This window comes from Canis lupus, unplaced genomic scaffold (genome assembly GCF_011100685.1).
Source record: "Canis lupus familiaris isolate Mischka breed German Shepherd unplaced genomic scaffold, alternate assembly UU_Cfam_GSD_1.0 chrUn_S1827H2024, whole genome shotgun sequence".
Taxonomy (NCBI): domain Eukaryota; kingdom Metazoa; phylum Chordata; class Mammalia; order Carnivora; family Canidae; genus Canis; species Canis lupus.
Genome location: NW_023330686.1, coordinates 51,771 through 65,616, shown reverse-complemented (window position 1 = coordinate 65,616; position 13,846 = coordinate 51,771). Strand labels below are relative to the sequence as shown.

The 13,846-nt window shown below is 42.6% G+C and overlaps 1 pseudogene; it reads left to right on the top strand.

Annotated features, from left to right (window-relative positions):
- The first annotated feature begins 404 nt into the window (after positions 1 to 404).
- LOC119878689 lies at positions 405 to 13,003 on the top strand (annotated as a pseudogene).
- Positions 13,004 to 13,846: the final 843 nt, after the last annotated feature.

The window sequence follows — 13,846 nt, the reverse complement described above, 5'->3', positions numbered from 1 at the left end:
GAGAGTAGCTTCTGGCTCTTACTGAGTCAAAGACAGAAAAGCAGAGAAGCCTGGAGCAGCACCTCTCCATCCCAGAAAAGGGAACTAAAACAGCCCCACCACTGAGGATAGCATCTCCCAGCCCCACCTGACCAGAAGGGCTGGTGAAAAAAGGGAGCTACAAAAAGCCAGCAATACTGTAGCCAAGAGACAGACAGGCATATACAACAGTGAGCAGAACAAAGCCAGTGGCTCATATTTGGCCAGGGAACTTGGGACACAGGTCAGGATAAGATAACACACAAAGAGCTTTATTGCCTTTAAGGTGCCCCTCCCACTGCTCCTGGGCAGAGAAACTAATTCATGGCCCCAATTATATTAATATAGCCTTCAGCTTTTGTGACCTGGGAACCTAACAAGACCACATGGGGAGCTGCTGTACAGGCCATCCAAAAGCTCTGCTTCTAGCTGCACTTGAAAAGAGAGAACAGCCCATGGCTTTCTACATCTGCAGAGCAGATGACCAAGAAATTCAGTGCACACTCTTTGTGTTGATTCAGGTACCCTCAAATGAGCCATGCGGACACTGGGTCCTCCCCTGTTAGTGAAGGGAAATGAATTTACAGCCCTGTCTACTAAATATTACCCAGTCCAGACCATCTAGTAAGCCAGATGGAAAATTCATGCAACTGGGGGGGGCATCCTACAGATTTCCACCTCTTTCCCTATACCCAAACTTAGAGCTTGGAAAGTTGCCTTGCCAAAAACTAGACCATAATAGCGGGTACCACCTGCCCAGTGACCTAAACTGAGGTGACTATTGAAGATCTATCTCTGCCAAAGCAAATCTATAGAGTCTAGAAGAGGAGCCAAATTATTCAAGTGTGCAGATACCAATGTAAGAAATCAAAGATAACAAAATCCAAGTAAATATGAGACCATCAAAGGAAACTAATAGGGACGCCTGTGTGGCTCAGTGGTTGGGCACCTGCCTTTGGCTCAGGGTGTGATCCTGGATTCCCAGGTTCAAGTCCCGCATCAGGCTCCTTGCATGCAGTCTGCTTGTGTCTCTGCATCTTTCTCTCTCTCTCTCTCATGAATAAATAAAAAATCTTAAAAAAAAAGGAATCTAATAAAGTTCTAAAAACTGACCCTAAAAAAAGATCTAGGAACTATCAGATTTATAATAATTTTCTTAACTTTAGGTAACTACAATAACATATAGACAATTAAATGAAATTAGGAAAATAATCCATGAAAACAACAAGAATTTGACAAAGAAATAGCAACCAGAAAAAAACAACAAACCCAGAAATAAAGAGAAATCCTAGAGTTAAAAAAATAGTAATTGAGCTGAAGTAGTTAATAGAATTTCAAAAGTACACTTAGCCATGCAGAAGGAAAGAATTAGTGACCTAAAAATAAGACATAGAAAATTATCCAGTCAGAGAAACAAAAGATAAAATAAAAGAGTGAAAAAATCCTAAGGGACTCATAAATACAATGGGAATTCCAGGAAAGAGAATGAGAAAGGGCAGAAGCAAACTGAAAGCAATAGTGGTTAAACATTTCCCAAACCTGGGAAGAGAAATGAACATACAGAACCATAAGGCTCAAAAGACTTGAAATAGGCTGACTTTGAAAAAGGCTGTACCTGAAATAGGCTGACTTTGAAAAAAGCTGTACCAAAAAGGATCAATTAAATTGTCAAAGCCAAAGAAACCATTTTAAAAGCATTAAGGAAAAAAGAGAAGTACATACACGGGAACTTCTAATACTCAACAAAGACTTTTAGGGCAGGACAAAATGGGATGACATATTCAAAATATTGAAGAATAATTAAGAATTCTATACCCAGCAGAGCTGTCCTTTAGAAATGGAGAAATAAAGACTTTTCCAAACAAAAGATGAGGGAGTTCATTACCACTACACCTGCCTTCTAAGAAACACTAAGGGAATTAAGGGAATTCTGAGTAAAAGTAAAACATAAGCCTTATAAAAATATAAAAGAAAGTATAGGGATGCCTGGGTGGCTCAGTGGTTGAGCGTCTGCCTTTGTGGTCCAGGGCATGATCCTGGAGTCCCGGGATCAAGTCCCACATCAGGCTCCCTGCATGGAGCCTACCTCTCTGTCTATGTTTCTGCCTCTCTCTCTCTCTCTGTGTCTCTCATGAATAAATAAATAAAGTTTAAAAAAAGAAAGTATAAAACTCACTGGTAATAGTAAACAGTTAAGGTTAGATTCTGTAATATGGTGATGGTGGTACATCATTCACTTACAACTCTAGTTTAAAAGTTAAAATAAATGTAGTAAAAATACAATAACTACAGTAATTGTTATTAGTTACAAATACAAAAATATGTAAATTTATAAGAAATTACCTAAAATATGAGAGGGAGAAGATAGAAGTATCAACTTTAGGAATTTCAGGAAGTAAAGTTGTTATCAGCTTAAAATAGGGTTTGTGATTTTAAGATGTTTTATGTAAGCCCATGAAACCACAAAGGAAAAAACTGTAGCAATCACACAAAAGAACAGGACAAAAAGGCAAAGGATACTAGTACCAAAATACATTAAAACAAAAAAGAAAACATGGAACAATACATCTCCAAAGCAACTAGAAAACATTAGACATGGAGAGAGAGGGAGAGACATGGGCAGAGGGAAAAGGAGGCTCCCCATGGGGAGCCAGATGCAAGACTCGATCACAGGACCCTAGGGTCACGCCCTGAGCCAAAGACATATGCTCAACCACAGACCACCCAGCATCCCAAAAAAGTTTTTAAAGGGCAAAAATAAGTCCTGATCTATCAATAGCTACTTTAAATGTAAATAATTCTCCAACCAAGACAGACAGAATAGCTAAATGAATTTAAAAGAGAAAGAAAGAAACCTAATATTTTAGCCTCAAAGACACACATAGACTGCAACTAAAGGGAAAGGAAGAGATATTTCAAGAAAATGGTAATGAGGAAAAAAAAGCAGGAATAGCTGCATTTATATCAAACCAAGAGGCTTTAAAATCATAAAAAAGAGAGGCACCTGGGTGGCTCGGTCAATTAAGTGTATGCTTTGGGCTCAGGTCATGATCCCCAGGGTCCCCAGCAGGGAATTTGCTTCTCCCTCTCCCTCTACCCCTACTCATGCTCTCCCTCCCTCTCTCAAGTAAATAAGTAAAATATGTGAAAAAAAAAAAAACAAAGTAAAATTATAAAAAGAGAGAACAAAAAGGTCATTATTTAATGATAAAAAGGTCAACACATCAACAAGATATAACAACTAGATATTTATGGAACCAACATCAAAGCATCCGAATAAATAAAGCAAAAAAGAACAGAGGTAAGAGACGAAATAAACACTAATACAATAACAGTTAAAGACTTTAACATGTTACGCTCAACAATAGTAGATTATCCAAGGAATCTATAAGTTAATAGCAGATTTGAACAATGCTAGAGGCCCAATGGACTTAGACGTATACAAAACATTCTGTGCAATAACAGCCAAACTCATTCTTCTTAAGTGCACATGGAACATTGTCTAGGATAGACTATATGGTAGGCCATAAAACAGGCCGTACCAAATTTGAGAAAATTAAAACCATATCAAATATTTTTCTCTGACCACAATGATGTGAAAAGAAGTTGAGGGCAGCCCGGGTGGCTCAGCAGTTTAGCGCCGCCTTCAGCCCAGGGCGTGATCCTGGAGACCTGGGATTGAGTCCTGCATGCTGCTCCCTGCATGGAGCCTTCTTCTCCGTCTCCTGTGTCTCTGCATCTCTCTCTCTCTCTCTCTCTCTCTATGAATAAATAAATAAATAAAACCTTTTTTAAAAAAAGACAATAGAAGTTGAAAATAAGGAAAACAGGAAAATTCATGAATACTCAGAAATTAAATAACACATTCCTGAACAATCAATGAATCCAAAAAAAAATGGGGGGAATAAAAGTTCCTTGAGACAAATGAAAATGGAAACATTACAAAAATTAAGGGGTGAAGCAAAAGCATTTCTAGGAGGAAAGTTCATACCAATAAATGTCTACATTAAAAGGCAAGAAATATTCCAAATAAATAACCTAACTCTATCCTTAATGAACCAGAAAATAACTGAGCCCAAAGTTAGCAAAGAAAATGGAAAACAATGAAGATTAGAGCAGAAATAAATGAAATGGAGAAATTAAAAACAATAGAAAAGTTAACCAAACTAAGAGTTGTTTCTTTGAAAAGATAAACAAAATTGATACATTTTAACAGGAAAAAAAAGAATCAAATTACAAAATTATAAGTGAAAAGGGAGATATTACAATGAATACCAAAAGGTACAAAAATTCATACAAGGTTACTACAAACAACTATACACCAGGAAACTGACAACTGAGAAGATATAAAAAAATGTCTTTGAAACATACAACTTACTAAAATGGCGTCAGGAATAAATAGAAATAAATAGACTAATTACTAGTAAGGAGAGTGAATCAGAAAAGGAAGAAAGGAAGGAAGGAAGGAAGGAAGGAAGGAAGGAAGGAAGGAAGGAAGGAAGGAAGGAAACAGAGAACAAAGGAAAGAAAGAGAAAGAGAAAAAGAAAAAAAAAAAAAAAAAAAAAGAAAAAGAAGTTCCTATGAAGAAAAGTCTAGAACCAGATGGCTTCACTGGTATATTTTACCAAACTTCTAAGAATTAATATACCAATATTCTCAAACTTCTCCAAAAAAAACAAAAAGCAGAGAACATTCCCAATAAGCCTTATGATCAGCACTATCTTCATGCTGAAAGACAGATGAGAACCCTACTAAAAAAGAAAACTATAGGCCAATATCCCTGATGATTATAAATGTGAACATTCTCAGCAAATACTAGAAAAGATATCAGCAGCCTATTAAAAGGACCATTCACCATAATCAACTTGGATTTATCCCTGGGATGAAAGGATGGCTCAAAATATGGAAATCGATCAATGTGATACATCACATTAATAGAGTGAAAGAAAAATCCTATTATCTCAATAGACACAGAAAAAGCATTTGACAAAATCCAACAGTCATTCATGAAAAAAACAGTTAACAAATGAGATATGGAAGTAACATACCTCAAAATAATAAAGGCCATATTGACAAGCCCATAGCTGATGTCACACTCAATGGTGAAAGGTTGAAAGCTTTTCTTCCAAAATCAGGAACAAGATAAGGTGCCCACTCTCACCACTCCTCTTCATATAGTACTAAAAGTCCTAGCTAGAGCAATTAGTCAACAAACAGAAAAGGCATCAGAATTCAAAAGGTAGAAGTAAAATGGTCTCTGTTTGCAAATAACATGTTTTTGTATAGAGAAAATCCTAAATATTCAACCAAAAAACTGTTAAAATAATCAACAAATTGAGCCCAGTTGTAAGACACAAAATTGACATACAAAATAAAATTTCTATAATAACAAATTTTCTGAAAAGGAAATAAAGAAACATATCCAATTTATAATTGCATGAAAAACAATAAAATACTTAGGAATAAATTTAAGGAAGTGAAAGATCTATGCTAACAACTGTAAGACAATGATGAAAGCAATTGAAGAAGACATAAATGAATGGAAAGATAGGGCAGCCCAGGTGGCTCAGCAGTTTAGTGCCACCTTCGGCCCAGGGTGTGATCCTGGAGACCCAGGATCAAGTCCCACGTTGGGTTCCCTGCATGGAGCCTGCTTCTCCCTCTGCCTCTGCCTGTGTCTCTGTTTCTTTCTCTGTATCTTTCATGAATAAATCAATAAAGTCTTTTAAAAAATGGAAAGGTATCCTATGTTACTGGACTGCAAGAATCACTATTATTAAAATGTCAATACTACCAAAAACCATCTATAGATCAATGCAGTCCTATTGAGATTCCAGTGGCTTTTTTTTTTAGCAAAAGTAGAAAAAAAAACCCTAAAATTTATATGAAGCAAAAAAAAAAAAAAAAAGCAAAGAAATCCTGAGAAAGAACAAGGCATGAGCATTATTGTTCCTGATTTTTTTAATATTTATTATAAAGCCATGGTCACTAAAACAGTAGAGTACTGGCACAGAAGCAAAGAGAACAATGGAATAAGGAATTCAGACACAAATCCAAGCATATATGGTCAACAAATATTTGACAAGCGTCAAGAATGCTCAATGAAGAATTGTCTCTTCAATAAATGATGTTGCAGCAAATGGATACTCACATGTAAAAGAATGAAACTGGGCCCATAGCTTACACCACTCACAACATTAACTCAAAATTAAATAAATGCTTAACTGTGAGACCTGAAACCATGAAACTCCTAGAAGTAAAACACAGGATAAAGCTCCTTGACACTGGTCTTGGTAATTATATTTTGGAAATCACACCTAAAATGTAACCAAAAAATAAAAAATAGACAAGTGGGAATACATCAAACTAAAAAGTTTCTTCACACCTGAGGAAGCCATCAACTAATTGAAAAGACAACCTACAGAACAGAGAAAAAATATTCACAAACCATATATCTGATAAGGGATTAATAGCCAAACCAAATAAATAATGCACATAACTCTATGGCAGAAAAAATCACCCAATTTAAAAATGAGCAAAAAACCTAATAACCATTTTTCAAAAAAGATACACAGATAGGCAACAGGTATATGAAAAGATGTTCAACACTTCTAGTCATTAGGGAAATACAAATTAAAACTACAATGAGATACCACCTCATGCCTGTTAGAATGGCCATCATCCAAAAGACAAAAGATAACAAATGCTGGTATGGATGTAGAGGAAAGCGAACCCTTGTGCACTCTTGGGGGCGGTGTGTGTTGTAAACTGGTACAGCCACTGTGGAAAACAGAATGAAGGCTCCTCAAAAATTAAAAATAGAACTAGTTACAGTCCATTTAATGGGAATTGAAAACACAAGAAAAGATAAATGAACCTCCCGATACACAGCAGCATTATTTATAATAGCAGAAACAGGGAAACAATCGAAGTGTCCAATGATGGAGGAATGGTTAGAGCAGTTGTGGCATATATGGTTGACTCCTGAACAACGAGGTGTGATCCTCCACATAGTTGAAAATCTGCATATAAAATTTGACTTTCCAAAATTAAGAGGCAGACTCTTAATAGCTTACCGTTGACTGGAAGCCTTACTAATAGCATAAACAGTCAACTAATACATACTTTGTTTATGCATTATATATTGTATTCTCACAATTAGGTAAACTAAAGAAAGGAAGCTATGATGTATACCTTAAACCTCATTCAGTGATGTATGTCAACTATCTCTCAATAAAAGTGAAAAGAGATGAAAAGATACAATTGTCACTTGCTTTTTTGAAATATTTGCAGTAGCCTCCTACTGACTCCTCTTTCCTGAAGGACCCTAGAGGTCCAAGTTGGGAGTCATTAATCCAGTGAGGGAGGGGGGGAATGTGCTTCTCCCCCCGCCACTATCAGAGTCTTTAGTATCACCCAAGAATCTTCTATTTCTCCATTAGTCCTAGTTTCCAAGGCAAAATTTCCATAGTGATCACCACCACAGCTCCCCACCTTGCAGAGTCTACCCCTGTATACTCCATCACTCCTCTGTTACCACAGATAAATTGTTTGGGTTCCTAGCAGAGGCCATTCTCTACTCATATACTGGGTCACATCCTCTCTTGGCTATTCAACAACTCCATCTCTCCAGAAAATCCTCCCCCCTCTTGCATCACGCACACTATCCTTCTTTATTCTCCACACCTCTTCCACAAGTCTAGAGAAACATGTTGGTAAACTCTCTTGGCCCCATTTCATGTAAGAGCCACCACCTCATTTCTCAGTTTTCCTAAATGAAGTCTTAGAGGTTGATGAAAATTATAACTTTCCAATTTTCTCTTGAGCTCCCTCCAATCAAGCTTTCTCCTCTTGCTAAGATCCACAATTACTTCATAACATTGTATCCGAAGTCAATTCGCAGTCCTCATCTTGGTCTATCAGCAATATGTGACAGTTAACCAGGTTTTCCACTATCTTGAAACACTGAGAACTTGCCTTTCAAGACAGTAAATTTTCTGAATTTCCTTCCTTCTTTCCTCATTGTTCCTTTCTTCATCTCTGCTGGTTCTTCCTTTGACCTTGTTTCTAGATCTTTGATCTTCTATCTTCATTACTTTAGAGAACTCTTCTAGTTGCAGGATTTAAGTGTCATCTCTATGCTGATGTCTCACCAATCTGTATCTCCAGCCTGAACCTCTTCCTTGAACTCCAGATTCATATATCTAATTCTCTATTAGACATTTTTTTCTGGGCAGCCCAGGTGGCTCAGCGGTTTAGCACCACCTCAGCCCAGGGTGTGATCCTGGAGCCCCGGGGTCAAGTCCCATATCGGGCTCCCTGCATGGAGCCAGCTTCTCCCTCTGCCTATGTCTCTGCCTGCCTCTCTCTCTCTCTCTCTGTCTCTCTCTCTCTCTCTCTCACACACACACACACACATAAAAAATCTTTAAAAATATATATTTAAAAAATACATCTTTTCCTGAATATCTAACTGGCATCTCCAATGTAATACAACCAGGAATGATCTTCTGAGCTTTTCCTTCAAACATTCAAACATAAGTTTTTCTTAGAGACTCCTAAGGTCTTAGCAGACAGATTGTGAACCTTGGTTGCATGTTATAGTCACATGGGGGGCCTGAGTTCCACCTCCCAATGATTGTAACCCAATTGGTCATGGCATCCAGAGTGTTAGAAGCTCTCTATGTAGCTTCTCCAAAGAAGCCAAGATTGAGGACTGTAGCTCTGGATGGGTTTCTTCTTCCTTTAACCTCAAATCCTATTATTTTTTCCCCATAAACACTCTCCTCCAGCCACACTGGTCCCCTTGCTATTGCTCAACTCACCAAATATGCTCCCCTTTCAATTCCTTCTTTGTGCCTGGAACACTTTTACCTAAAATAGCCTTAAGATTTATTTCCTTATCTTTTCAAGTCTTTGCTTTAAATCACTGTGTCATTGAGATCTACTATGACCACCCTATTTAAGTTTGCAAAGTTCTCTGCCAACCACATCATTTCCCCATTACCCTTACCAGGACTTTTTTTTTCCTTCAGCATTATGCCCTTCAAAAAGATGTAATTTACTCATTTATTATAGGTTCAGTCTCTCCCCAGTTAGGAAGCAGACTCTGAGAGCAGAGGAAATCTGCATCTTTGCTTACTGTGGGATCTCAGATCATGCATGATATATAGCAGGTACTCAAAAAACGAGCACTAGTGACATTCCTTTTTCTAATATGAAATTTTCTCCTTTCTCATTTTCATCAAATTCTTGGTTCTGTTTAAGAGTTAGACCTATTTGCTGGTATCCCAAAACAACCCTACTTAATAGTTCATCCACTTCTAATTTTTTTCCAAAGGCTTATCTTTCCTTACATTTCCTTAATTATGAGCTTTCTCCTTCGGGTTTAGTATTTGACCCTTTATCCTTATTTATATTTACACTTAACAACCTCTCTCCTTTGAAAAGAGGAGACTTCATTTTTCAGACTTCAGCTAGAATGGAAATTTAAAGTGGTGCCCGCCATGTCAAAGTTTTAGTTAAGAACACTGGACCTTCCTCTCACCCAGGTAAGTCCAGTACAGTATCAAAGCTTCAATTATTTATGTCAATAAATCCAAATATTGTTTCTCTAATGCACTGTTCTCTTATTAGTGCAAAAAAAAGTATGATCTCCTCCCTCCCTCCTGCTCCCCCCCCCACACTCGATATCTTATAAGTCAAGATAAAAATTCAGGAGTATTACTTAAACATCCCTTTTCCCTTTCTCCCAAAACTCAGCCAAGCCGTTCTTTATTCTACTTATTAAATTTTTATTATGACCTATCTCTTCCATGTCATTTCTGTTCATGATAATCTCTACCTTTCCTCTTAAAGCCTCCCAACTGAAAACCATTATTTCCCTACTTCCCCTTCAATACCTTCTACACACTGCCCAAAGTATAAACATTTAAGACTTTAAAATTCATGCAATTGCATTTAAAATCCTTAATGGCTTTCGTATTATTTAGTATAATAATCCCTTACCATGGTTAAGCTAATACTCAACAATCTCTATGCTTCTCTTGCACATAAGCTGCAAAGTATCACAGTTTTCTTTAATAAATCAAGATTACTTTCCTCCCTCACTCATTTTAATGCCTTACCACAGTCCATTTCTTCTGTTTGGAACCTCCCATTTATGTTCACTTAGCTATTCAAATCATTCTATCACATCCTTTTAAAAGTTAATGAGATTCATATAGTCAATGGATCTTGACAAAGGACTAGACAACACAGTGAAAGAAAAGGACAGTATTTTCAACAAATGATAATGTAAAACTGGACACCACATGCAAAATACTGAGTCCAGACCACAGACTTCACATCCTTCACAATATAAAACTCAGATCACAGTTCTAAATATAAAATGCAAAATTATAAAACCTCTGCAAGATAATGTAGGAGAAAATGCAGGTGAACTTGGGTATGGCTATGATTTTGATCCAACACCAGGGCAACAATCCATGAAAGAAATACTGATACACTGGACCTCCATTAAAAATTTTCTGTTCTGCAACAGCAATGTCAGAGAATAAGAAGACAAAGCACAGAGTTGGAGAAAAATATTTACAAAAGAACCATCTAGTAAAGAACTGTTATCCCGAATCTATATAGGAGGGAGCGGAGGGACGGCCGTCGGAGCCGCCGAGGCCAAGTGCTGCCTGGCTGGGGCCTACAAAGGGATGTCAGGCCTCCAAAGGAGCGCAGTGGAAGCGAGGGCCTCCCCTGAGCCGCTGCTGTGACGGCCGTGAGCGAGCCGCGGAGGATGTCCACCCCAGGACGGTCGCGCCCGCGGGGATCCCGGGGACCCCGCGGGGGGAGGTCTCCAACCCCGCCAAGCCTGGCCGCAAGACCAAGCAGCTGCAGTAGGCGCAGACGTGGTGGTAAAGACGCCCTGGAATCACCAGCTCGCCTGGCCCTTCTACCAGCCCGTGGATGCAATCAAGCTAAACCTGCCCCGATTACCATAAAATCATAAACACCCGATGGCTATGGGGACTATTCAGAAGAGACTAGGAAAATAATTATTACTGGAGCGCCGGCGATGTATGCAGGACTTTCCACACCATGTTACAAATTGTTACATTTACAACAAGCCCACAGATGACACAGTGGCTAACGGCCCCAGCCTTAGAGAAAAATTTTTTCTGCAGAGAGTGGCCCAGGTGCCCCAGGACGAAGTTGAATTATTAGTCCCCCCACTGTCTCCAGACGCCTGTCATTGCTGCCCCCTCTGCCAACATTACCGCAAACATCACGTCGGTCCCTGCGCCCCCCGCCGCCGCCCCACCCCCCTCCCTCGACGCCCATCATCCATCCCTGTGGTCCCTCCCACAGCGCCTTGTCGTCAAGGAAAAGGGTGCAAAGCGGAAGAGGGGAAATCAGCCACCACGACGCCCACTCCATCCGCGAGCCGGAGCGAATCGCCGCCGCCATCGTCAGACCCCAAGCAGGCCGACGGTGGGGGCTCGGCGAGAGAGTGGGGGCCGCCCCCCCATCGCACCGCCCTGGAAGGGTCTAGAGGACCGCGAGGTGCCTCAGCATGCGGGCCGGAAGGGCGAGCTGCCGAGCATCTCGGCACTGTGACAGCGTCCTCGAGGACATGCCGTGCAAGAAGCGTGCGGCCTGCGCCTGGCCCTTCTCCAGCCGGTGGACGCCGAGGCCCTGGAGCTGCACGACTACCACGACGTCACCGAGCACCCGATGGACCTCAGCACTGTCAAGAAGACGGACAGTCGCGAGTGCCCAGACGCGCAGGGGCTTCGCTGCTGACACCCGGTTCATGTTCTCCAGCTGTTACCAGTACAACCCCCAGGCCACAAGGTGGTGGCCGTGGCCAGGGAAGCTGCGGCGTGTTTTGAGGTGCGGTTTGCTAAGACGCCGGCTGAGCCGGGGGAGGCGCCGGCCCTGCCTGCGCCCGCAGCCCCGGTGCTGAGCAGGGGCGCCGAGAGCAGCCGCAGCAGCGAGGAGAGCTCGGAGGAGGAGGAGGAGGAGGAGGGGAGGAGGAGGAGGAGGAGGAGGAGGAGGAGGAGGAGGAGGAGGATAGGAGGAGCGGGGCCCGGCTGGCGGAGCTGCAGGAGCAGCTGAAGGCTGTGCACGAGCAGCTCGCCGCCCTGTCGCGGGCCCGGGAACAAGCCAGAGAGGAAGAAGGAGCCGAAGGAGAAAGGAGGAGAAGGAGGAGGACGCGGACGAAGACGAGGACACGGAGAGGCACAAGGCCAAGTCTGAGGACGAGAAGGCCCAAGGGTGCCCCGCCGCCAAGCAGGCCCAACCGAAAGAGGGCTCCCGCCGAGAAGGCCGGCAGCGCGGCCAGGCCAGCAGGCAGCCGAAGCAGGGCGGCAAGCAGGCATCGGCCTCGACGACCCGGAGAGGAGGAGCAAGGCCTGCCCGTGAGCTAGGCCGAGGGCGCAGCTCAGCCTAGACCGCCCGGCTGCCCGGGGACACGGGGCTGCGGGGTCCACTTCATCCCAGTCCCGGAGCCCTCGCTCAGGGACCCAGGCCTGAGCAGAGAGAGATTGACTTTGAGCCTCTGAAACCCCCCACTGTGCGGGAGCTAGAGAGATGCGTCAAGGTTGTTGACAGGAAAAGCCAAGGGAGCCTTTCCTCCACGAGCGGGAAGAAGCAGGCGGCCAAGTCCAAGGAGGAGTTAGCTCAGGAAAGGAAGGAGTCGGAGACGCGCGGCAGGACGTCCGTGGGCAGCTGAACAACAACGAGAAGCCTGCCAAGGAGGAGAAAGCGGGCTCTGCGCCCTCGGGAGGGCCGCCCGGCTCAGCAGCAGCAGCTCCTCGGTCCGGGAGCAGCAGTTCGGCGGATCCAGCTCCACTGCAGCGACTCAGACTGAGCGCTGGACTCGCACATCAGGACAAAACCAGCGAAGTCGCACCCGCCGGAACTCTGCAGTGTCCCTTGCTCTGGTTGATCTGCTGCTGCTCTGGTTCCGCGCCTGCAGGTTTTCTTTAAAACTCAGTGTTACGGAATCCAGGGATCCCGGGTGGCGCAGCGGTTGGCGCCTGCCTTTGGCCCAGGGCGCGATCCTGGAGCCCCGGGATCGAGTCCCACGTCGGGCTCCCGGTGCATGGAGCCTGCTTCTCCCTCTGCCTGTGTCTCTGCCTCTCTCTCTCTCTCACTGTGTGCCTATCATAAATAAATAAAAATTAAAAAAGATAAATAAACTCAGTGTTATGGAATCTTCCAGTTTTGGCTTTAATAGGTCTAAGATCTTTCTCGTGTGTATGTGAGGCTTTATGAGAAGGTGTGAACCCGCATAAAGCCTTCCCTTCCTTACTGAGTTGAGTTGCTTGGAGACGGCAACTTCAAACGCTGACCTGATGACCGTTAGAAAACCATGTCAGATGTGATCTGAAGTTTCTTGCAAAGCCCCTTTCTTATGCCCAAGCTGGTCTGTAGCTCCAGAAAGCATTGTTTGAAAGGAAGTTTCTCTGAGATGGTACTGCACCGAAGGCTGTCAGCTTTGCAAACAGGCGATGTCTCTGTCCCCCCAGCTCAGCCCCGCGGCTGGGGTCACCTCTTGCTGCAGGGTGGGGGGACTGTGGAGGTGCTGCGGGCTCCAGTCCGGGCTTCTGCAGGGGTGGGGAGAGGCGGGTGGGCACCGAGGGAGGGGCCTCGGGAGCTCCTGGGAGGGAACACGGGGGCGCGTGTGCCACGGGCAGCTTTCCATACACTGAAACTTTTACCTCAACTGAAAAAAAAAAAGATTAAAAAAAAAAAACAAAACAAAACTAAAGGAGACTTTTTTGTAAGGTTCAGCAATTTTCTACGAAAATCTAATGTAAATTTCACTAT